At 38.3% G+C, this 25,535-nt stretch overlaps 2 long non-coding RNA genes across 2 annotated transcripts in view; both read right to left on the reverse strand.

Annotated features, from left to right (window-relative positions):
• Positions 1 to 25,535, reverse strand: part of LOC135411521 (uncharacterized) — a 538,599-nt gene that overhangs the window by 222,020 nt on the left and 291,044 nt on the right. The gene's annotated exons all lie outside the window — the stretch shown is intronic.
• LOC135412521 (uncharacterized) lies at positions 2,746 to 6,451 on the reverse strand. The gene is made up of 3 exons (XR_010429717.1): positions 5,634 to 6,451; positions 4,563 to 4,627; positions 2,746 to 3,357 (listed from the first exon to the last, which is right to left on the reverse strand). It is a non-coding gene; the product is annotated as an uncharacterized LOC135412521 (long non-coding RNA).

The raw sequence follows: 25,535 nt of genomic DNA on the forward strand, positions 1-25,535 counted from the left end.
AAAGCAAGATGAGGCAAAGGAATGTATCTGCATGAGTTTAAGGGGATGATACTAATGATTTCATATTTAATGAAACCAGTGATAGCATTTGATTTCATGTTTCACTTGCTTTACTCTGATGCATAAGTGGTACAGGACACTGGAGAAAGAGTGGCTCTGTGTTGTATTGATGGCCACAATTTCTAAGTGCTAGCACTTTAAAGAGCAGCAGTCGCTAATGAGATCCCATCAAAGCAACCTCATTTACACAGACCAGCCTGCAGAGAGCACCTCAAATATACGGGTAGCGGGCAAGCACAGGCTAATCCACTCAGAAGGAAAATGAGATGTCAATGAAAGTCTGGCTTGGCCTTGCTACCAAGCTGGTGCTCAAGGGATGTGGGGGTGGAATCAATCTCCTCCTCTATCTAGTGCACTCAGTCCCAAGTGGCAAAAAACTTGGAAGAAACTTGCTCAAAGAGTTCTAAGAGTTTGGAGACAAATGAAATATTCTGAACATGTTTGGATGTATTTCAGACCCATGTTCTTTCTGCATAGTCATTTCAAGAAAAGGTGACACACCACAGGGACTCGAGAGAGGAAATGGTTCAAAGAGACAGGAGCTCTCAGTAGTACTTAGTTCAACATCTCTCCAGATAGAGAGATGTAACGGCACAAATTCTGCCAGAATAACTTATATGAGTAAGGAATTGGACCAGATGGAATTCAGAGGTCCCTTCAATCATAAATTGGCCTATGAATTTCAAAAGTTACACTAGATTCAGAAATTAATTTTGTCCAGTCCTCTACAAAATCAGATAAAAATCAGATGTTTTCTGTCTGGTTTACAAAACTGATTGTTCAACACAGGGTATTGAATGGGAGTAAGGACAAGAGATCCAAGACTGGGAGATGGAGGGGAAGAACAGGCCCTTCTTAAGTTGCCAAGTCAATTTATTGTGTAAATTGCACTATCAGAGACCAAGCTGGAATTCCAAGACTGGATCAGAAACTATGATCATCCTTGTCTGCCCTATCCTTGAACTTTTTCTGAAGGTTTCCAGTATGTGGTGTATCAGGAGACGGAAGACAATATGTTCCTCCTTTTCCTTATGGCAAAATTTGTTCCCTGGGCATTTTTTTTTCTAACTTCTGACAATGATAGACTGATGGCAATTATAAAGTACTGACCTGTGATATTGGCGTGAAATATCAGGGGTTTCTTTCTCAAACTATATTTTGTTTATGTGGAGGTTTTTTTTGTTTGGGTTAGTTTCTTTTCTTTTCTTTTCTTTTTTAATACGGATAATTTCAGACTTCCTAGATAACTTCTTTCTCTTTCAAGGACTATTTTAAAAGTTTTTAGAATTTGTTCTTTCTTAATCAATTGCCTTTGGATTTTTAGCAAAACCAGGCTTGCAACTCTTTGGCTATTGAACACTGAATTGCTGTAGCAAATTGCTCAATCTACTGTGTCTTTTAGATACCTCTATGTACATGTATATTCTCTGGATGATGTGTGCCTTTCATATCTGCTCCCCCTCTCCCTTCTATTGAGTGGTAGCATCATGTTAATGAAGACCCATAGTAATGTCTACAAAAACAGACTTGTGATAACTTTATTTCTCTGACTAAAAAGAAGACTTTAAGAATATCCATAGATATACAAGATTATCATGGACAGTCACCAAAATTATCAAGAATATATATATTTGTAATTTCAATTCAGAGATTCTCTGAAAATCAGTGGTGCCATCAGTGATGCAATAATGATATAATGCAAGTGATAGACTTTATTAGCCAGTCCTAGAAGAAATATATATTTCACACCAAACACATTTAAAACCCATGTTTACTGATATCCAGCAAATTACTTGATGCTTAGCTGTAAGTACTAAAATTCACATACTGAAAATTTAAAAAAACCCCTCTGTAAATGCAATTATTGTATTTGTTTGTTTATTTGTTTTTAAAGTAACCTGAAAAGATGACACAAAATAGTCACAGAGAAAATGTCTAAATTAAAAGTGTAGAACAACTTTGAGCAGTCACAAAAATTGCAGCTTCATTAGGAAGAAAATATGTGGCCCTAGTAACTTGCGTGTTGATGCCCACCATACCTGACCCACATAAATTTACAGGAATAAATGAACAAAATTCCTCTTAATGATGTAGCAGTGCTTTTTCTTTCTGCAGATTTCATAGCTTATATAGAATGCATACCTACACACACACAGATATATATCTAAACTTAGGTTTGAATCCTGTGGACCCTGTCAGTACTAGAAACTGGTTACTCTATGCCTTAAAAGAATCTGAGAGTTAGCCATTTTCAGTCACGCTAAGTCATAAATTACCTGATTTTAAGCCAAAATTGAACCAGGTCTAAAATTTAATGTATTTTATCCTCCATTCTTGGAGGTTTATCACCCTGTCCACTACCTGAATTACACCTCAATATAGCAGCTGAAGCAAAAAGATACATAAACTATAAATCTTTGCAGCCATCACAGTCACTATAGATTGCAAAAGAAAAAGAAAACAGCCAACAACCCTGTGACTAACATGACTGGTCACACTTAGCCAGAGACTCCTAGTAGAGGAGCTCCAGCAATCATTTTCTGTTTAAATTTTCACTGATTTTCCATGTGTCTGAGGGACCAGAAAAATAAAGCAAATTTTACTGCTATGTGAAAAATTATAAGGTACTGCTGAAACTTTGATATTTGGAGAAGAGTTTCAATTGGATATTCAGGGAATGCCTCAGTTTGGCCTTTGCCATTCAGCAGGTGAAGGAACTCCTGATCTCGAGTTGTAGGACTTGCTGACTGATTATGTGGCATCATGATTCAAGTAGAGACGTAGCAGTGGATGGTAACTGTGTCTGCATCCAGACAAAAAAGAACAAATTACGCTGCTGATTTTGCCTCGCTTCTGACTGCAGGTACTTAGCTTTGCCAACAGCCAAGCAACAGGTTCATGAGCTACTAGTTTCTATGCTTATGGTACTGTATGCTGTGATTAAGGAATACTTTTTGCTTCGGTAGTGAGCGAGTCAAATTTACCTCTTAATTCTGAAAATAGCATTAAAGTCAAGACTAGATTAATGAATTCAGGTTACTTGGATGACAGAGCAGTGAACTCAGAAGTGCTGATTTCAGGTCTTGACTTTGTTGACTTAGGCAACATCATTTCACTTCTCTTGTCACTTTTGCCACCGATAAACAGGAATGATACTGTTCTCTGTAATAACCTGATAAAAAGTCATGGAGGAAATTACTAGTTTTACCCTATCTATATCTATTCAAATTACTTCCTTAGCGTAGGTAAGTAATTTTGCTTTGCCATCTGGGATCTTTGACTTTTAACAGTTATCATCTGTAAGACACAAATAAATACTCAACTGTTGAAAAATAGTGTGCGGCACCCATCAAACAGACAGAATCACTAATTTTAAAAATCAAATACTTTCTGGTTTTATGTTTACTTTCCTGACATTGGAGTGATCCCAGATGCTTGACTGATTGAAAACACAATCTCTTCATGATGCTGATAATGACATAATAGAATTTCAATTACTTTTTTTTGACAAATGTCTGTGATTAATTAATTCTCTATTCAGTATAATCACGTTGATAATCCTTTTGAAACAAATGTCATCATCAGTTTCATACAATTGTTCATAGAAACAGTTATAGATGAGATAAAATATCAAACTGCATGTTCAATCATCCTGTTTCATCCTGAGGCCCCTTTCTCTCAGGGGCCTGTTTATTGTGAGTGGACAGATGCAGGGCGTCTGTGCTTAAGCCTGTAAAATCGAGGCTTAATGCTTTGCATTTCAGAAGCCATAGGTGGCCTTTCTCTCACTGGGGATGTGATACTGAACAGCTTTCTGACCTGCATCAACAACATGGTGAAAGTGTGACCACCCTATCCTATGCTGCTGGATGCGACTGGAGGGGGTCTAGGCTCCCTCAGTGAAATGGACTGTCCTGCTTCACCACTCTGTCCCTGCCAAAGCAATCCAGGGACATAGTCCTGCAGGAAATCCAAAAAGCTTCAGGAAGGGGATATTAAATGAACCGGCAGCTATCCTGAGGAGCAGGGGTGAATACCAGTCCTATTCAACCTTAGATGTACATGCACTCTTCAGACCACTTGTAGGCCTGAACCCGTTCATTCAAAAAAAACAAAATCCAGAATACATGAAGGACAGGGACAGTCCTTCTGTTTTCATGCATAGGGGAAGAGAATAGGAGTCCCCCTTCATTCCTTTCTCAGACAGTCGGATTCTGGGGTTCACTTCACTCAGCTACCCTTGAAGCCTGACTAAGCCCCATCTCCCATGAAAATGCCAGAAGTACTGGTCTATGGATTATTCCAAACTGGGGCAAATGCCAATCGCACACCTCAAACCTCTGTCACGTGAAACTTCTTGGGACTGCAACAGTCAAATATTTTATTTAGTGACGGTCTGATATATGTTGTATATTAGAAGAAATATTTGGAAGGAAGAATTTCTCGCTCCACAGACTCAGATAAATGCACCATTAAGCTATCTCCTTGGCAGTGAGAGTCACCTTGAAACTGAGAATGGGGTTGGATGCCAATCTTCCTTATGGCCTTCCTGTCAGTCTGTGAAGTGCTGCAATGAAAGAAAGATGCTGCTGTATATTGTACTTGCCTCATGAGATGTTATTCAAGAGTGCTGTCTTCAACATGACCCCTAGGGAAATATTGTGAAGAACACCTCCATTCTTGGTGGAACCAAGGGACTGAAAAAGTGCCAAGGTGTCTGCACTTCTGATGCAAAATGGGACAGATCTAGGAGTGCCTGGGAACTTTAGCTATGGTGGTGTCACAGAGTAGTGAAACAGATATACGAGGGTTTTGAGCACTGCAAATTCAAATTTAGTGTTAAGATTCTATCTAAACAAAATGTACATGTACAAATTTGGACCTGGAGCTTTGTCACCTCCTGAAGAGGTGGGAGCAGAACTTCTGACCTACAAGTACACTATTCTCTTTCAGGTTTATTTTAGATGTCCAGTTGACAGCTTGACAGCATTTTCTGAAATAGCCATTCAAAAGCCAGTAGTAATGCCTTTCATTTTAGAAAGCTATATCCGTTGTATGGAGTGATACCAAAAACTTTATACTCACTGACTCACTCTACCAGAGACTGGGATTGTTTAAGCTTCTTTCACATTCTATTTTTCAGTGTGTAACAAGGTGGGTGGAAAAAACTCATTAGTCTTCCCTATTTGAAAAATCCGGTATATTGAACCAAGGCAGCCCACAACTTTCTGGGTCATAGTTCTTTATACATCATGTAAAGTATTATAAGAAAGATAAGGAGATGTAAAGTGATATTAGGGTCAAGCAGAAAGCATGAGTCATTGTAATCTTGATATGAAAACAAAATAGAAATAGTAATGGTGGTTATGCAAAGCTTGAAAGGTAGGTAGCTTTTCTTTGTCTCCTCTCTTTCTTTCAGAAAACCAAACAGTAAGTCCATTTAAAGAGAGAGTACTGCTTCAGGAGCAATTATTTTTCATGCTCATACAGAGAGAACAGGGAGAATGAAGTAAATCGGTGCTTTCTCTTCCCTGTCAAAATCAGAGTAAGAATGTATCTTTTGACTGACTCACCTTTAGATTATTTTGTGCTATTATTATGATTAATTGTGTAGCCTGGATATATTTCAGTTGCACAATTATTTGATACTCTGAAACATGGAGTTATCAGCACTTTCATTAAGACATGCATAAATGTTTGCAAGCTTTGGATGACATGTTTGGAATTGAATCAACCAGCTACAATTCTAAATCTGCTTTTTACAGAAAGATTCTTTTGTGTTATCAGGCAATGGGTACGGCTTTCATGTTGTTTTAGAGGCCTTAGATAAATGCAAAGGTTATAGAGACCATCTTACTCTTGGAGTTCAAATGATTTGGTGTGTGTGCTTAAATGTATCACCTACAAGGCTCTTACTTGTTTAGGATCTGACATTAGAACACATCCTTACACCCAAAAATAATCAATGTCCAAAGCAAAATCATGCAGCCAAGGCTGAGGAAAGTCCAGCTTTGGAAAGCTCATTACATAGTCAAAGTCTTAGCTTCTGTTTCGATACTGCTCCTCTGTCTAGAGGAGTGTGCATCGTCCTTTAATTGCCTGTAGCCTGACATCATCTCACTTATCTCTGCAATGGAAATTGTGCCCATGGAGAGAGAACTAAATCTGTTACGAAGAGGTTTGTGATCAACTACAGCACCCAAAATATGAAATGAAAATAAATGAATTATTTATCAGCATGGGAAGATTTCAAGCCTGAGGCAGTAAAAAATCATTAGGCGTGAACTGGTATGAAACATCAAGGCACAAAGGCTGCACATGCTGATGTTTAAAGGTAATCTGAAAGGGTATGAAACAATGCTAATCTAGCTCCTGCCAGAGTGTGAATGCTGTTTGTATAGCAGAATGGGGCAGAAAACTGAAAGGTGGTATCTTTAATGAAGCTTTAAAAATGTGAAAGAAGATTAAAATAATTTTTCTGTGACTTATTTCTAAAAAAACTTTTTGTTTTGTTTTGTTTTCCTGTTTGTTTGTTTGTTTAACAAAACAAAATAAAAACATGTTTTGGATATTCCATGGATGACTGCACTGAACTAAAACTGGAATTCATCAGTGGTGAAATAAGATAGTTATTAGTTAAGGGAGATAAATCAGACTCTTGAGAAAAATGGGCTCAAGCACTGCTCAGGAATAACAAAAACAATCCCTGTATTATCCATACTATATTATAGTGTTATATAGTGTTATATAATTTATAATGTTATATTATAACTGTCTATTCCAACCAAAGCCAACACAGCATCTTTGGATACTCAAGATATCAGCACAGAGCTGTCAGATATGACCAGAAGAAAATTAGGCTCTTTTGGGGTCACACTGTGGGCCTGGCATGGTATCCCAGAAGGCACTAAAAGTCAGTAGATAGAAAATTGATATCCACCCTTTATTTTCATATTTAGACATTACTATTGCAAACATTTATACACATGGATGTGTATATATGTTAACAGAATTTTTTATTATCCTAAGAAGTCTCATTGATGTTAGGAAGAAAAAAGACTAAAATCTTAGACCTGGTTTTTAGGGCTGCTGAACTTTCCATCAGCAACAAAAAGAAAAAAAATTCAACAGCTGATGTCAATAAACTCAGAAAATTTAAAAAAGAGAATAGATGTTTGAATGAAAACACCATATATTTATCAGGCTGGACACAAGCTCTTGGTGAGTTTGTGAATCTGTTGGCCATGGTGGTTGCCAGCCCAGTGGATTAAGATACATGCATCAAAACTGGGATAAGCATAGAAAGTGAAACTGGGGACTCACCTGCTTTTGCCACAATTTGCCATCCATTTCCTTGCCTCTCATGCTCTCATGCAGTGTCATATGTTCCTCAAAGAGACACCATTGCTCTTGAGCATCACTTCGTGTCTTTTTATCCACTCATCCTTCATTTTTGTGGGAATGGAACTGACAAAAATAATCTGTTCTCTCCTGCCCATCATTAATATCCAATAGTCATTTTTTGAATACCAATGTAGAAACTCTGGTATACTTAGGAACACACGACAACACTGTTCTATTGCCCCAGTGCAGAAGTCCCTTCTTACCTTATATCCTACAAATGCCCTTGTAGAAGTCCTGAATTTCAAATCTTTACACTAGTTTTGGGCTGTTTCCTTGCACCCTCATGCTAGTCCAGTTCTTTGACAGGGAAGGTGCCTTACTTTGCCCTTCTTCATTGAGACTCCAGACCCTATTGAAGAGGCTGATGAAATGTTAAGAACAAAGAATTAAACTTAGAATGTTTTTTTTCTCTTCTGATTCCTTACTCCTGAAAATAGGACCTTTCTGTCTTCCTTTTCACTAACCTGGTTTTGGATTGCTCAAAGACTCCAAAGACAGGACACAACTTCAATTCACGATGAGTCTGTAACAATCAATGGCAATGGAGATTGCTCAGCCTCTGAGAGTTATTGGAGATGCTTTGGCAGATTAAAAAGTAGGCACAGTCAGTGCTGAGATAATTCATTAAAGTATGAATGCTGCCAGGTTGGTGTGGTACCAGCCGTCCTCAAGGTGTTTTATAAAATTTAACACTATTGAATATAAAGCCCAGTGAATTTATGTACATTTTTCACCTCCAGTATAAATAATGACCTTTCCCTTCACATTTTCATGCAACTGCAGCAGACCCTGAACAGCTGTTCAAGACAGACCATGCGATAAGTAAAAAAACACACAAAGAGTTTTAAATGCCATGATGTATAAAGAGGAACCATTGCAAAAGTGAAGCCTGTGATAAAAATATCTAAGTAGTCAGCACAGAAAGGATTTTGTTGTGGAGGTGTGTATGGGGCAAAAGGCATTTGAATCACAATATGGTACAGAGTCTCTATGACCCGTGTTAATTTGACAAGATTGTAAAAAGGCAAAAAAATGTGAAAGGTCTACTCTTTTAGTAAAAGAAACTCAACACAAAAAACTCCCCACAAAACACCAACAACAAAATGGTTGAAAGCAAGGTAGAAACCATAAAGATTTGCCATTAACAACTGACACGGAAAGCCAGTGAGTGTGCAGTTATTAATCCTGAGAAACAATCATTTAAGATCGATATTGCAAGAAGTGCTAAAAACCTGTAACAAAGGACTAGTTAATTTTTTAAAAAAATTTGGTTTAATATGAATTTAAAGATAAATCAACTGTATTTAGATTTGATATTAAGAATTAGTATATTTTTGAAACTTTCTCAACTGTGAAGCATAGAGAAAAAATGGTTTGTAATTATGACCCAAGGGTAGATCACAATGGCTGCACTCAAGAAATACATTCTATACAATAAGACACAAAAATATATACTGTGCCAACTGATCAAATTGTGTGGTGGTTGCTGAGTTACAGCTGATCTCACATTTGTGAGATATCATTCAGAAGTCAATAATAAGCTACTGCTGACTTATGCCAGGCAAGATACAGACTGGCATTCAGAAATGTCTGGAGTTAATTCCTTGGGAAAGCTGTCACTCATTTACAATTTCATGACAATACATTGAACACCCAAACCTTTTTTCTCCCTGACTGATCCTTTAACACCAGGAGATTTTTGATTCTCAAGTGTAGAGGCTACGATAAGTACCTATGGCTTTGTCTGATTCTCCTTTATTACTAATCTTGAATTTAGAATGGGAAAACAAAGCTGATCTTAAATTATTTTTTAATTCCTTGTATTCTGTAGAGAGAAGGCTGCTAAGCCTTGGGAGTGCATGAATAAGAACATTGCAATGAATATTCCAGTGTTTTCTCTTTACGTTTTCCATGAAGTAGGAAATCACCAGAGTGTACAGCATATCTGTCATGCCACTGAACTATGTCTTGTGCTCTGAGTTTTCCTCATGGCTCTTACAGATTTTTACTGTGGCCAGGGTACAGAAGAATACGCAGAGAATTATTTCTGGTCATTTTGCTAGCAGTGATGCACACCTTATTGCAAGAGAAGAGCAAACCAGTTGTACTTTTGAGAGTTTCCACAAAATACCTTCTTTTCACTTAAAATGCAGAATTAATCACAGAAGGGAAGTGCAACTAATCTTATCAAATTATTTGAATTTTCCTTCTCTACTCAGTCTCTTTCTCTTACTATGTTCTTTTATTTTGCAAAGACAGAATATCTGGACATCTTCATTTTGAATTGACAATATTCTAGAAATGAGATGTCTGACTTGCATTGCTTGGGTTAGGACATATGGCCATTTGTGTAAGGGATATATTAAATCACCAACTAGGAAAAACATGATTGCTAGCTCTGTTAATTCAGTGACACAGCCAAGCATTGTTCATGAGGGATTCAGATTACCCAGTTATAGGCTTCCGAAGTACTTCAGATGGTATCTCAAAACCCCACCGCCCAAACACCTCTTGTACATCTGATTACATTTTAAACAGATAACATTAAATTATATCTATACCTATACAGATATACAATACCATTCTATTTTTTCCTCAGAAAGTTTTCAGATGATATCGAGTTTGGTGGTGCAGTTGACACACCTGAAGGACAAGATGCCATCCATAGGCACCTGGACAGGCCCAAGAAGTGGGCCCATGGACACCTTAGGAGGTTTAAAAAGGTCAAGTGCAAGGTGCAAGGTTGGGGCAACTCCTGGTATCAAAGCAGGTTGAGAGATGAACAGATTAAGAGCGGCCCTGGGGAGAAGGACTTGGGGATGTTGGCGATGAGGTGCTGGACATGATCTGGCAATGTGTGCCTGCAGCCCAGAAAGCCAATCATGTAATAGGCTGCATTAAATGAAGTGCATCCTGCATGTAAAGGGAGGTGATTCTGCCCCTCTACTCCACTTTTGTGGGAACCAACCTGGAGTACTGTGTCCTTCTCTGAGGTCCTCAACATAAGAAGGACATGGACCTGTTTGTTGGACCAAGTCTAGAGGAATACCAGCAAGTTGATTAGAGGGATGGAGCACCTCTCCTGCAAGGAAACGCTGAGAGAGGTGGTGTTGTTCTGCCTGGAGAGGAGAAGGCTCTGACATGACCTTATTGTATCCTTTGAGCACCTGAAGGGGGCCTGCAGGAAAGCTGGAGATGGACTTTTTACAAGAGCATGCTGTGATAGGACAAGAGAGGATGGCTTCAAACTGAGAGTAGGTTCAGATTAGATATTAAGAAGAAATTCTTTACTATGACAATGGTGAGGCACTAGAGCAGGTTGCCCAGAGAAGTGGTGGATGCCCCACTCCTGGAAGTGTTCAAGGCCAAGTTGGATGGAGCTTTGAGCAACCTGGTTTAGTGGAAGGTGTCCCTGACCTTGTTGGTGAGGTTGGAACTAGATGATTTTTAAGGTCTGCTCCAATCCAAACCATTCTATGATTCTGTGATATAAATGTATAGAATAGCAAGTCTCAGTTCCCTGGGACAATACCAGCTAAACTTGAAATTCACAGCTTCTACTCATCATTTGCTTTTGCAAATTGTGTATAAATATTCTGATGATTTCCCCACTTTCTCTTCCTTTCTTCCTTTCTCTCTTTCTTCTCTCTTTCTTCCTTTCTTCCTTTCTTTCTGCCTTTCTTCCTTCCTTCCCGCCTTCCTTCCCTCCTTCCTTCCCTCCTTCCTTCCTGGCAAAGCAGCTCAATCTCAGTATTGCAAATATATACTGAACAGAATTCCAAAATCTTCATTTGCGAAGCCTAGCCATAGTCAGAATTACTTAATATAAAATAGATTTGAGATAAAGTGTGAGAATAGCTTAATCCAGGAAGAGAGGAAAAATGAACTTATTTAAATAAGCTATCTAACTGTAAATGCTGTCTGTAACCTGTTAAAACCAGAAAGGCACTAATGAATGATGTTGATGCAAATATGGAAGATACCATCAGTACATGACAATCAAAATTCTTTATAAAGGGAGCATTGGATGGCTATTAGAATTGGAGTAAAATAAACCTAATTCATTCAGTAATACAGTCTACAAGCTTTTGTGATGAACAAGAACATCTGTTGTAAAATGGAAATTTATCAACTGTTACGTGTTAGTCAAACACAGGTCAAATGTGGGCCACCAAGACAGCCCTAAAAGAGTCAAAGTACTATACATGCCAAAAGACATTTGGCACTGTATTAAGTGAATTTGGTATGAGTTATGCAATAAAAGGGTGAGAATAGGTACTGTCCTGCTAAGACATGGTAGTACATAAATCAATACTGCAGTAGAAGCACCTGAGGTCTACAACAATGAAGAAGAGAACAGAATAGCTGTTAATAAGAGCAGTTTTAAAGAGATCATATTGTTTTTCCTAGGGAAATGAAAACCGAGGTTCAGTTGTGATTACTGTTTCAGGGTCTTTTTCAAGGAGAGCAATTGCAGGTGAAGACGAAAGGAAGGGAAACACAACAGCAGGAAAGCCATATTTAATCCAAAGGACAGTGCTGAAATAAGAGATTCATAGATTACTATGAATTAGTTCATGGTGAGACTTAGAACATTAGAAAAAGGTTCTAGCAAAGTAATCAAAGTAATATAACCTGAAATAATTTTTTTTCAGTTAAAAACCCAATATGCCTTAAAATACGTTAGTGGAGGTGAACTCTTTCACAAAGAAGCCACTCACTGTGGGGTTGGGGTTTATAAGGCTTTTAGGAGGGTCATAGGGGGCCAATCACAAGTTCAGGGTCACACAGAAAAAAACATCAGGTAAAGGGTCAACAGCCAATAGGAAGGGGTTAACAAAGGACCAGTGAGAAACATCTCAGGACACCTTCCCAGGACATCTTGTGTGGGAGACAATAGCTTCACAGGGGGTGTCTGGAAGAGGGAGACAGTGACACTGCAGAAAATACACAAACATGTTGAAACATGTTTAAACTACAGTAAAAACTTCTGTTTCCTTAAGGTTAGAGCTGTTTTCCTCACCAGTCCATCTCTGACAGGACTTTTTCCATCCTGCATATGGCAAATCCATTGCCACAACTCACCAAACCTTATGCAACATAAGTTTCCCAAATCTTCAGCACCTTCTGGAAATTTATCTAGAAAGGCTTTGTGAGTAGTTGCTGATTTTTAGTTTGGCAATGAACTTTATTTTCAACTTTACTGAGGTAGTTTAACATTTCCTGATTCATCTTTCTTCATTGCACAGCTAGGCTCCTTTTGAAGCAAGGGACAACAGCTAAGGTGTTTGCTGAGACCAGGAGTACAGTAGTTCACTGTTAAAGGGCCTGTGACCTGGAAAATTATTATTATTTCCTTCTTTTTGTACTCATTTACTTTAGTTTGCAAGGACTCAAATGTAGAAATTTTGCGGATTTGTATTAGTCTAGTTAAAATACTTATCTTGGCAATATATAGATTGGGAACACGTAACTGCAATTGTGATATTATAAGTGCTAGGTCTTTTCTAAAACAACAGTTCTCCAAGGCAACATGCTTAGTCATAGGGGCCATCTGAGCCCTAGCATCAGGGAAGAAGTTTGATGGAACTGTTATAAACTTTTTTAGGCTACAGAGTGATGCAAGTCTCAATTAGCTGCTGATAATTGATTAACACAGAGGGTTGCATAGAAACGCAGGGGATGGATCTATCTATTGATGCAATTTCTTGTCTTAATGTCTTCATAAGTGGGAGTTAAATGGTCCCTTTTTTCCATGGTTCATTGTTGTTAGTAAAGGAGTTACAATTGCTTTCTGAAGAACATTCTGATTTCTCAGTTGATAAATTTATTTGTTTTTCTCACAGAACATTTTTTTTCTAAGGAACTGTTTGCATACAATTATTTCACTGAGTTACTTTGCTTTTGCTGCTGATTCTGAAATCTAGTTGTTGAACAAACCAGAGTAACTCAATTTTCTGTGTGTCATAGCTGTGGTAATTTTTAATGAAGTCTTTTACGTTTCATGGCAAGAAGATCACTAAAAGTTCAAGAACAACCAGGAAGCTCTGCATTTCACTGACATTTAAGTCCTTCCTAATTTTACACAGCTGTTGATTTCAAATGACTATTATTCTTCCTGATGAGAGGAAATCACATAGGGCTTTTTCCTGTGAGTCGCCACACATACAGTTCTTGGCACAGTGTTGTAGCATTTTGGCATTGCTAATTCTGATTGGATACTTTGCAAGCAAAATGAGACTCATTTGAATTCCTTCATTACGAGAAGAAAGCAGGGAACAAAGGGCTTTTTTGGCCCTTCAGGATCCAGGACCACTTCCGAAGTTCCATAGCCAAGGTCCCATGGTACTGTGGGCACCACACAAGCAAAACACGCAGGCAGGGCTGCGCTCTCTTCCTTCATTCTGCTTCTCAAAAACAAACAGTGGGTGCACAGCCTTTTAAGGAGACAGCAGGCCTCCCAGTAGGTCAAGCCTGGATGTGGCTTCTGGGGTCTACTACACGCCAGTAGCCTGGTAAATTAGTTTAAACCAGAATGTCTCAAAGACCTGGTCAGCTTTAAGGTGAGGGATGGGGCCCTTGGAAAGTGAAAAATAAGTTAGAGGCTTATTGTTATGCCTAAGAGTCATAACTAGGCAAGTCACTGAACAAGGTGCACCACAGAAACAGAGAAACTGAAGTGTGGACCACTTTTGTATCATGCGTTGACTTCAAATATTTCTTCAAATATTCTTTAGCAACAGCTTTGGCAAAGTAGATAAGACATTTTCTTCCTAAATGAAAGAGACAGAAAAAGAGTGATCAAGCATTTTAAGAAATATATTATTACTTCAGCAATTTAGTTTAAGGGAAGGAAAGGGAGAAGAGTACAGAGGTAGTGGTATGATTCTCTTTGATTGCAGTGATAGTGGCTATTCCCCAGATTCATTTAATGTCCTTTTGGAAAGGACAAATATATATGTCCTCTGTTATGGGACCTGATCACCTAAGGTGTGACACATCTTCCAAGACAGCTCTGGGTTCACTTGATTTTAGTTGCAATAAGGTACTTAGCAGACTTCCAAAATCAGAGTCCATTTCACTCTGTAGCTGCTTTTATTTCAAAATAAAACCTTGCATATATGCAGGTGTTACTAGAGGCAACATTATGACCATTTAATGAAGCTGTTCTGGTGTTGTGTTAAGTGATGGCAGGAGGTCATGTGCACAAGGTCAGCTGTTTGCTTTTGCTATGGTCATCTACTTTGGCATGTAATTTTAATGGTTTAGAGCCTGGAGCATGGCCAGCTTGGATATCAGATGTGCATATACTGAAGGAGCTCTAGGAAGATGCCTGTAATATTATAACAACGATAACATTGTTACTTTCAACAGGCCAGCAACATTCCAGCTTTTTCAGGTTTGTTGGTATCTCTCAAAAAATCAGATGTCATATGTGCATTTAACACTGAATAGCAATCCTATATAGGGCTTTCATCAAAGAAGGAGAACAGAATACACAGTGATAAATACACTCTGTATTTATTCTGCTAATTGAACAAAAGTAGCACTATATAAATTTGAATCCCTTTGTTCACAATTAAACTTCTGTCACCTCTTCACTGAATCATGTCATAGAATCATACTATGCAACTAGCTAAGATGAAAAATAACAAAGCTTTATTCGTGGAAGTTTTTGGAGAATTTAGATAGCTGGAACGTAGTTACCCAGTTTTTTTTCTTTCCAGGATGTCAGAGCCAGTAGATCTGTTATTGAATATTGTTTTGGCTAATTCTAATTGCCCATGGTCAAAAGCAGCATGGTGCAGTGGCCAAAGGGCCCTGGAGCACATTGTCCATCCAGCCTTCCTGTGTGAATACTACCTTCTACACTGTAAGTGTGGAATAGCTCACCTGATTCCACCAGGCATTTGGCTCCACATCAGCACATTTGTTTTACTCACAAGAGACAAAGCTTTCCTGCTGATACATAGTGTGTCTGAGACAAGGTGGACAGATTGGTCCAACGGCAACCGGGTTGCGCAGCCATGGGCTCTGCATCCCAGAGGGAGCCACTCTCACGAGGAGAAATTTTGTTCTTAATATGGAGGATTGTGTTTCACAGATGAGCCTTGCCTTAAAAAATACCAAGTAATGCTACGTTCTGTGCCAAAGTTAAGCCCATGCTATCATTTGTTAGTTTTCTGAGGAGGATTTGGCTGTATAAATCTCTGGTAAACACTACAGTTAATTAGATGCCTGCATCTGCACATTTAGTCAAATATGCAGGCAGATATTGATTCCAGCCACAAGACTCTTGTAAACAAAGTCATTGAAGATATGTGAAGTGTTTGGGTGAAAATCCTTATTTGAAAAGATTACACATCTAAAAACTCCAAAATTCTAAATTATCAAGAAAATCAACAGCAAGAAGTAAATTCCACCTAGACACCCATGACAAGCCAAAATGGTTATTACAAAATAAGAGCTTCACCCATTTTCCATCACTACCTATGCAAACACAGCACAAGTTCCTTTATTATTATGAAATATAAACTGTGTTTTCATGATCATTGTATGAATTGGTAATGACATCATACCACTAAAGCTAGTTACTGAAACACTTTTCAAAGTAGAATTTTACTGTTTATAATTGTGAGCAAAGGACAAAACAGCCTTTTTTCCCCCTAGAGTTTCTGTCCTGCTGTTATAGAATAATAACAAATTAATTGCTAAACTTAGCATTATGGCTTGGCATGCCTGCAGTTTTGAACATATCTAACTTCTGTCCTCACAGAATTTCAGGGGTGTACAGGCTTGTGTGTATGTGTGTAGGTACAGAGATCCTGTTGTACCCACATATGTTGCTATAGTCACAGCTGTGTTATCTTTTCAAATACTGACTCTTCTAGGACATGCAAAGAGGACAGAGGCAGTAAATCATTGTAGTGGGTTGGCTTTGGTTTTTTTGGCCTTCCTCACCAATAACACAGAATTGTAGCAATTTGGCTCACTCCAAGCCTGGACATTGTGGACTGCATTCTTTAAACCTCATCAGAATATTTGCCCGAGCATTAGTTGGAACGTTTCAAAACATGTTACTTTTGACAATTTATAGCAAAATGTAACAACCATGTTTTTACTAGAAAAATTTTTTTATCACAGTTTTAAAGATGAAAAAGGACAAAAATAATTAAATAATAATGATAATAATTAAAAAAAGGCAAATCTAATCTGATAACAGACTAACATTCTAATGACTACATTCCTGTATGTTACTTTTTTTTTCCCAGCATTTTTGGTGGATTAAGGAATCTCAAAATTATGTCACAATGAAAGGTATTAAACAGTACTGTCATGGATCAAAAGTGGCTTTTCAATGGACTGCAGGGAATTTTCCTCATCTTACATTCAATTCCATTGATGTTCTCAATCTGGCACAATGGCTTCTCAGAAATGACTTGCCTAGGACCAGTCAATTGCTAAGACACACTTAATGTATGATATCAGGCATTTAAGACAGAATCTGCCAAGATTGTTGGTGAGAATATTGCTAGCTTTGTCCCACACATCAGTCAAATCTGAAATATCAGAATAGGGCAAAGGTGTCATCAGGCTGGATAATATTTTTGTGCCCTAAAATCAGACAGATAAGAGACTCTGATGATTAAGAAGTGGATCACAGAGAGTCAAAGCCTGTTTATGACAAATATGAGCCATTACATTTGTTTGTATGACAGGTTAATGGGCTTATTGTAATACTGTTGTTTGGATGCATCAGGAGAAGGAATTTTCATTCTTCTCCATGTTGACTTACATGTTTATTTGTCTTCCTGAATTATTTGACCTTATATGTTTGAACAAGTCTTATCAAGTTCTGCAAGTGCATTGGCGCAGCTCAAAACAGCCATACTCATCCTTTTGGCCTGCAGTTATTTGCAAACATTTTTCTCACTTCAGTTGCTGAGAGGGGGTAAGAAGACACGGTGAAGAAGTTCTTTCTGTGATAACTACACACTTGAAGCTAGGTTTAGCTTGACATCAAACAACATTCACTTACCTAGAAAGAAACTGACTCATATTGGGAGGGAAAAAATGGTGATAAAAATAATAAAGTTTATCTCTTGGTCCAAGTATAGCATTTGTGCCGGTGGATGCTGGGATAGTTGCAGCTCTGTCATCTTATTAAGTCAGTGTCAGAAATTCATACTTCAATAGTTTGCTCAAATAGTTTGTCATAGGTTTGTTCAAATAGGTGGTCCATACATTTAAACAGTGGCTGCTTTTATTCTGTATTTTGATTTGTTTGCACCATGAAGTAGAAGAAAAAACTAGAACCATGTTGAAGTATTTCATAGCTGTAGCTAAAACTGAAATCAACTGTTTTAAGCATAAGAGACAAAGACAAGTGGTGCTCAGTGCCCCTTGAAAACTTGGCGTTCTTCAGGATTTCTGCTCTCTTGCCGCCAACAGGAGAGACCAGAGACGGAAGTGAAAAAGGAACCAGATGAGCAGCAGATCTATATGGTAGAAACTCCAAATCCCCATCACCAAATTTCCTAAAGCATCACCATGTTTTCTGACACACAGATTTTTCATGCCCTAGAACTTAATTTACTCTAAATTATCAGTTATACAGATCTCAGTCACCTGTTCATCAGAGGAAAACAAAAAGCTTTGGCAGCTGAACAGAGAGAGAATGCACTCCCAAAGTGTCTAGAAAGTAAGAAGAAAAGCTTAAATTACTCAGAGCTTCTTACATCAAACCAGATGAGAGATTAAACAGCTGGCTAATAGCACAGATAATTTTAGTATTTGTGAAGCTCTTCAAGAGGGCTGGGGAGATATGATGAAGGAAAGGGTGAAAACAGAGACCACTGATTTATCCTTTATTAAAGGAAGGGTCAAAATGGCAAAGTTCATTTGTGCAAGGATGGCTAAGAAGCTTGCAGAGGTAAAGCAAGAAGGAACAGAAGAAAACTCAGTGGTGCCAGGCATGTTGACAATGAACTCTATTTTTTCTCTTAGAAGTGAAAAAGTCCTTTGGTCCAATTCATACACAGAAGATTTCAAAAAAATGCACAGCCGCATTGAAGAGATTTCATATTGTATAACAGCATAGGAAAAGGTCTGGAAAGTTCCCAAAAGCACCAATATGTTGGTTGAATAAAGTCAGAGAAATTTCTGATGATTTTTTACATTCCACTGGAAAAGGTTCACTTGTTGATAAGGAACTTATTTAAAAGAATGTATAATTCTGGTGAGACTTTTGGTGGCAGAGCTTTCACTGCTTCAAGATACTAGAATGGCACATGTTTTTGAGACTGGGAGCACTCAGATGGGAAATAAAAGACTTGCATTTGCTTTCAAACTTTCCCACAGCCTGGGCGGGATCCAGTGCTCTCTCTTCTGGAGTCAGTCCTCTGTCTTTTACAGAAAATAGTTCTGAGAGTTAATGGCTTCCCCATGACTCCAAATGAAAATATTCGTTGTCTTGATTCTGAAAGATATATTTGGAGAAAGGAGATATCTATTCAGGTCTCTATGACCACTAGAGAAGACAGACAAAAAGCCAGCTCTTCAAGCTGAAAATCTGATGGACTGTCAGAAGCAAGAACTAATAGCATTTTAGAAAGAAGAGAGGGTGAGTACCATTTTACATAAGAATGTCTGACACTCACGAGTAGTTTTGAAAGTCATAGTGTTTCTATTTGTCTTTATATGCTGTAATACATATTCCAGGTAAAAACAATAAACTAAAAAAGAGATAAAACAGAAAAGCTATTAGCTGAGGCTAATACATTGTACAGACTGAGAAAAATGACGAGTAATAATCAAACTACACTTTCCTGTGTTGCCTGTATGGGCTTATTTTTAACTCTTTCTAACTGATAGCAAGCAACAATGATCACCTTTTGCTTGCTTAAAGCTCATCTTTCTGAACAGATCTGAAGTTAAATGAATTTCTATTTCTGTCACTGTCCTGGATCAGCTGCTAACAAAAGGAAGATGCAGGTGTGCTGAATAATAGCCCAAGTCTTTCATTGTTCACTCCCATTTCTGAACACTTATCATCAAACCTATTGTTCAGGGTAGCACAGCCCACTTTTAAACTGCCTAAAGAAGCATCAATACTCACTTCACAGAAAGAAAAGCAAGTGGAATACAGAGATATTTGTATTCTTGTGGTAGAAAATATTAGTGATAAAACAGAGTGGAAATCCTGAGATTGCTTGAACATGTTTTCAAGGCTGTTGTACCACAGATCGTGTGCCAGCTAATGGAAATGTCCCTTTCTAACAGTACAAAGTGAATGTATAATGTAGCCATAAAGTATTCATAGTTTAACTTTTTTTCAGGTTTCTCCATGCTTTGCTAGCTTTGCATACCAAGCTTAAGTATTGCTCAGTATTTTTCAGCCTGACTCTAGTGTTAATAGCACATGGATGTTGTCAAGGGACATTTTATTCTAATGCCTCCTTTTGTTTTATTCAGTAGGAAATTACTGCCCTGATATTGTCAGTTACAGTAATTCAGAAAAAATAACTGCAGCAAATGCTGTTCTGTGGTATACAAAGCACATCAAGACAGACATATGAATACAAGAACTTTAGCTGGGTGGTCCTGATTTCAGTATTCTCAATAGTCTTTCACTTTCCTGCAGAAGTAAGATGTTTCTGCCATAGTCAGTTTTGATGTGTGTTTTATTCCCCTAGGACACTGCATTTGACCTGAAACTCCTAGTTCAGAAAGGTGGGGTTTTTTTTCTCTTATTCCCATGATGAGACAAAGTACTTTCACCTGACATTTTCCTGTTTCAGGAAGTTTATTTTTCCAGATTTTTTTTTTATTTTCTGTGCCTCTGTATTCCTATTTTCCAGCTGCAGGTACTTCTGGCTCCTGCTCCAAGGTAGACCATCCTATTGAGCACACATCCAGATATTCTGCTGCTCCGACCGTATATAGCTTTTTTTGTCTTTCCCTATTTACAGAAGGAAGGGGAGAAGGATGAACGGAGGGAGAAATAATGGAGAGGAAGGAAATTAAGCCTGTCTTTGCCCATGGGTTGTCGTGGAGGTCAGACCTAGAAACTTTTGTGTACTAAGAACTGCTACCCAAGCTCCCCTGGCATGGCCACTTTGCTTCACCCATCCCACAGCAGCCTCTTCCTCCGCTCCACCTCTAGGTCACTCTGTGGCTGGAAACACAGTAGACAGACCATAACTGTGTTTTCACAGGTACAAATTGCCTCTCTAACAATCTACATCTTCAAATAACCTACACAAAAACAGAGGCATAAAGAAGAAAAGGAGGCAGAAAAGGAATGTAAAGGGAGGGACAGAAGACATACTGGAGTAGAGGGAGCAGGCTGAGATGGATCAGAGGCTGTTTACTAGCAGAAAAAAAGACCCATAAATTAGAGATACCACACACACACATAACTTCTAATGATGTTTGATTATGGCTTATTCTTACTGTAAGCTTGGGTTTGGTTATGGACATCAAAATACTGCAGTGCTTTCTGAATATCTAACCTTTCTTTTGGAGGATGTACCTATCTCTTGTTTCTTCCAGGTATTTCCTGCTTCATTCCCAGTTTCTGGACCTGCCCCCAGCTGATAACTTGTTTTTCCTAGAGGAGCCCTCCATTTTCTTTACACCAGCAAAAGTCAGCAGCTCTGGGTAACACACCCCCGAGCTTCTGTCCGTGCTCTGTTCCTCTGCAGTTCTGTCCCGGTGACAGATCAGGCCCTTCTTCACCATCACAGGGGCAGTGTCTGTGCCTCTTGTTGAGTATCCATATGGTTTTACTGGCTATGGACAATGTATAATATGGAAGTAATTCTGGATTGTGTTTAAATTAAAAGCTGAGTTAATCAAAAGTTTTTTTATTTAACTGTGAATATAAAAATGCTTATGTCTAAATTAGCTTTAGGTATCTGCAAGGCAAATATTTAAATAACATTTTCTTCCAGTTCTGAAGTCCAGTTCAAATTCCCACTAACCTGCATGGGAATTGTGTAAGGCCATTGAGGAGGACAGTGAAGAGAAGAACAAAATACTAAGCCATATGCTGACTATAAAAGATTCTATTATCTGTTTGAAACTGTGGGAAATAGATCACATTGATTATGATAAATAGCAACAAAAAAAGGCCAGTGAGAGAAAAATAATCTACCAAAATCTACCAAAAATCTACCTTAGGCAAAATCTACCAAAAATACCTTTTTCCTTTTGGTCCAGAGGCAATAAAGTTACCAAAAAGATCAAATCATGATGGTAAAACACGAAAGCAGGTCCTGTATCACATATGTAAAGGATCCCATAAGCATGAAATTTCACCCACTAATACAAAATTAGATGTGGCAGAACTGTAGTACTATTGTGTATGAGAGTATAGGCTACTTCTGTTTGACTGAAAATGTTTTACACACAAGCAGACAACCATCTCTTCCTTGAAAGCATTTTTCAATCACCTGATGTGATTATATCCCACCTCATGACCTGAGACCTTTGAGCGCTTCCAAAAGTTATTATTATTTTCTTCTGTGGAGGAAAATAATGTGAGTTATTCAGTGACACACCTCAAGAGAGATCAAGAAATTAGGAGCAGAAAAGAACTCTAGTCCCTTTCTCCTATACAGGAGGCAACATTGCCTGAATCTGAATGCAGTGGCAGTGACACTGAAAGGTGCTTGTCCTGTTCTGAATTGTAATAGCTAAAAAGAAGACAGCACAATAATAAGAACAAATAGTTCACTTTTACAACAGTTGTGCTTTATTTTTCTTTTCTGAGAATTCCTTGTTCTTTTCCTGTATCTGGGCTATTAGTCCACTCACACAGAATTTTAGGCATAGACAAAAAATAACTCAGTAAAAAGGACTACTAACGTTACGAATGAAGAGTTGCCCTCAAAAGAAAGTTAAAACAGCTAGTTCAGTGCTGCCTCTATTGTGGGCAGGTTGGGTAATTTTCACTCTGTTTTCATTAGGCTGATTTGTGGATCTTTAATTGTTAAGAAAAGAGGGAAATTAAAAGGATAAAATACTGTAGTCATAAGAAACAAAGTAGTTAATATGTTTTAGAGGTGAGCTATTCTTCATCAGTGCAAGAGCAATCCACTGGAATAATATTCACTCTCAATTGACACACTTAATAAATCAATTTTAACTGTATTAAAGGTAATTTTGTGCTACAGAAAATTTGTCATCTGTTTCTCAAATAAGAAGTGATTTACACCTTGCATATTCATCGGGAAATGGGAACAGTGTGAGCTGGATGCATTAGTAGTTCTTAACTCTACCTCAGGGCACCAACTTCCCTTACAGTGCACTGGTTTCGGGGAGTAAGAAATTCTTGTGCATGTGGGCTGCAGGGGGGTCACAGTGGAATCATGGAATATGTTATGAAGCAAAACTACTCTTCAGTGTAGTTACAGGCTTAGACTCCATCTTTTCTAGTTAGGAGAGTAATGCACCATCTAGTAGACATTGTGGAGAGAAATACAGTTTTTATTAGAATGATTTTATTAAAGACATTATGTTTCATTTAGAAGCACCTGCCATTATTTATATTACTAGTTGTTTCTCCCACATGTAGAACAAAACACAGATTTTTCAGGCAGAATGGAATTTTTTGGCTTGTGAAGAATGACAACAGTGGAGCAAGTGTGGCCTCCCTGAAGCAGATGGCATTATGCTCTTTGTGAGCCATCAATACTGCCCATCCCCAGTGGTCAGGCAGCGTGACACATTTCTTTCGAAGGTACAAAACATTGCAATTTCTCCCCTGGCCCTCATAAGATTTAAGTAGCTGCAGATATGCTTTCCTAGACTTATAAGCGGACACTGTCAGAGCCCTGAGGGCATTCCCTCCTCTCCACAGGCTTTGACTGCCTGGGCTCAAGGCCAACTTTAATAAAGAAGCTGTCAAGCCATGAGAAGCTCGGCAGACGCCTGTCCTGCCTTTGCTCAGGAGTTGCTTTTAAACTGAGGTTCCTGGGCTTAGTATTTGCCCGAGTTATGTGGCAGGTATGCCTGTCCCTGCTCCTGTGCCTCCCTGAACCCCATCCTCTGACCTGGCTTTCCAGCTTGAGCTGGGACCTGCCTTGTCCCAGCAGACTTGTCTGGTAGCCTGGGCTCTCAGCAGAGCAAGATCATCTGCATCCTCCCAGCTCTGCTTGCCTCCCTGTGGACTCTACTTTCTTGGCATGGTGCTGCTCTGCTGTTCCTGCTGCTCCCTTGGCAGGCTACCGGAAAGAGAAGCAGTGGCAAAGTCTCACAGAGTCATTTTCCTAAGATGGATATCAGTCCATTACAAGCTCAGCCTAGATACATGGTCCAAGAGGTCTGAGTCTTTGGTCCTCATGTTCAACATAGTTTAAATCCACTCCATGTTTTTCTGCAAAATACTGTCCTTCCTCTCTTTTCTTGGATGCCTCAAAGTTGCTATGGAGAAAAGTTGCTATGTTGTTTAGGAAAGCCACAGGTGCATTAGCTTTATTTCTCTGTTCCACAGGCAGAGCTATGAGAGCATTATTGGCATAGGCAGATGGATAGCTATTATGATCCTTGCCATCCTTGAATGGCTGCTCTTATCTGTAACCCAGGCTTGCTGAGTTTCTATGTGAAAAACACTTAAAGGAAGAGGATAGATAGAAAATATGTGTTCAAGGTAAGGGTAAGGAATTTTGGAATATACTGTTGCTTCAATAAATAATAAAGTTTACCGGAAAATATGCAGCTTCCTGAATGGACAAAAGAGAATCTTTTCTTCAAGTGTTTTTGAATTTTTGCTAGTAGGAACTTATGCTTGAAAATTAGAGAAATTGTAAAACTGAGCTTGAGCTATCCCTTTTTACTCACTGTTGAGTTTAAGAGCATAATTATAACCCCTGTAAATTTAAATACTACAGCAAATTCCTACCTCTCTGTTCTAGGAGGAAACTAGTCAGTTCTATTTCGTTGGAGTAGAAATAAAACTTTATATTGTAGGATGCATTATTTTATCACAAGAAAATTCTTCCAAAAGGCTTTTTCAATAAACACTTAATTACGACAAGTGGAAAGATAAAAGAGAATAGCATGAGGCCAGATCTTACTTTTATGTACTGGTGGGATGTAACGGAGTAATGCGCTTGGATACAACAGAGACTGAAAACCACTTCCAGGTTCATAGCATACTTCCAGGAATATCTAAAATTTGCCATTAAAATAAGAAAAAGGATTATCAAAAGCATCGTAACTCTGTGAAAGATACCTAATAGTTTGGTTTAGTTCTTCACTTTATTAAAAACAAGCTTGTTACAGATATATCCTATATACATTATAAGAAGTGCTGATATAAAAAATTAAACATAGGAGGGAATTTATTCTTTTGCCGAGCAGTTTCCTCCCAAAACACTAGATTATTCTACTACCTAAAATGGCTACAGAGAGTTCTTCTAGAAGGCAGGATTTAATCATTTTACTGTGTAGTCAAGCTCAGGTCTCTATCACTCAGAACAAATCTGGTGTATGAACTGCAGGGTGCAATTAGAGGGATTGCCTTTTCCACTCAAGTGATTGAAACAATTGTTTTTACTTGAATGGAAAACAATTGGACAAAGGAGTTCCTCACGCTGAATAATGGGGTCTGTGAGGCAATAAAATATCTATTAAAAACCCAGAAGTAAAAACCCAGCAGTGATTCTCAGTTTTTCATCTTTTAGGAGAGAGGTAAGGGAAAGAGAACTGAAATGAAGTAGAAGAATTGATTACTTTAGACTTCATGACTCTAAATGAAAGATTTGTTTGGGATATTGGCAAACTGATCAGCAGTACTTGTTTTTGTGATTATCAAGTAACCATGGAGATGAAGAGTTGTAGGCAAATACTGCTGCATAATAGATATGTTTTGGATACCTACATCTGGAAGAAGATTTAAGGAGTGAATTGGTGATTGAAAGCACTTTACCGAGAGATGCTGTCACAGCATGTACTTCAACTACCAGTATCTTTTCTCAGGAGGAAAATAACACTTTTTTGCTAGCTGGGTGAACAGAGGAGAGGGGTTTGCAGGAGAAAATGGGGTAGGAACTAACCATTTGCTC

This window comes from Pseudopipra pipra, chromosome 3 (genome assembly GCF_036250125.1).
Source record: "Pseudopipra pipra isolate bDixPip1 chromosome 3, bDixPip1.hap1, whole genome shotgun sequence".
Lineage (NCBI taxonomy): Eukaryota > Metazoa > Chordata > Aves > Passeriformes > Pipridae > Pseudopipra > Pseudopipra pipra.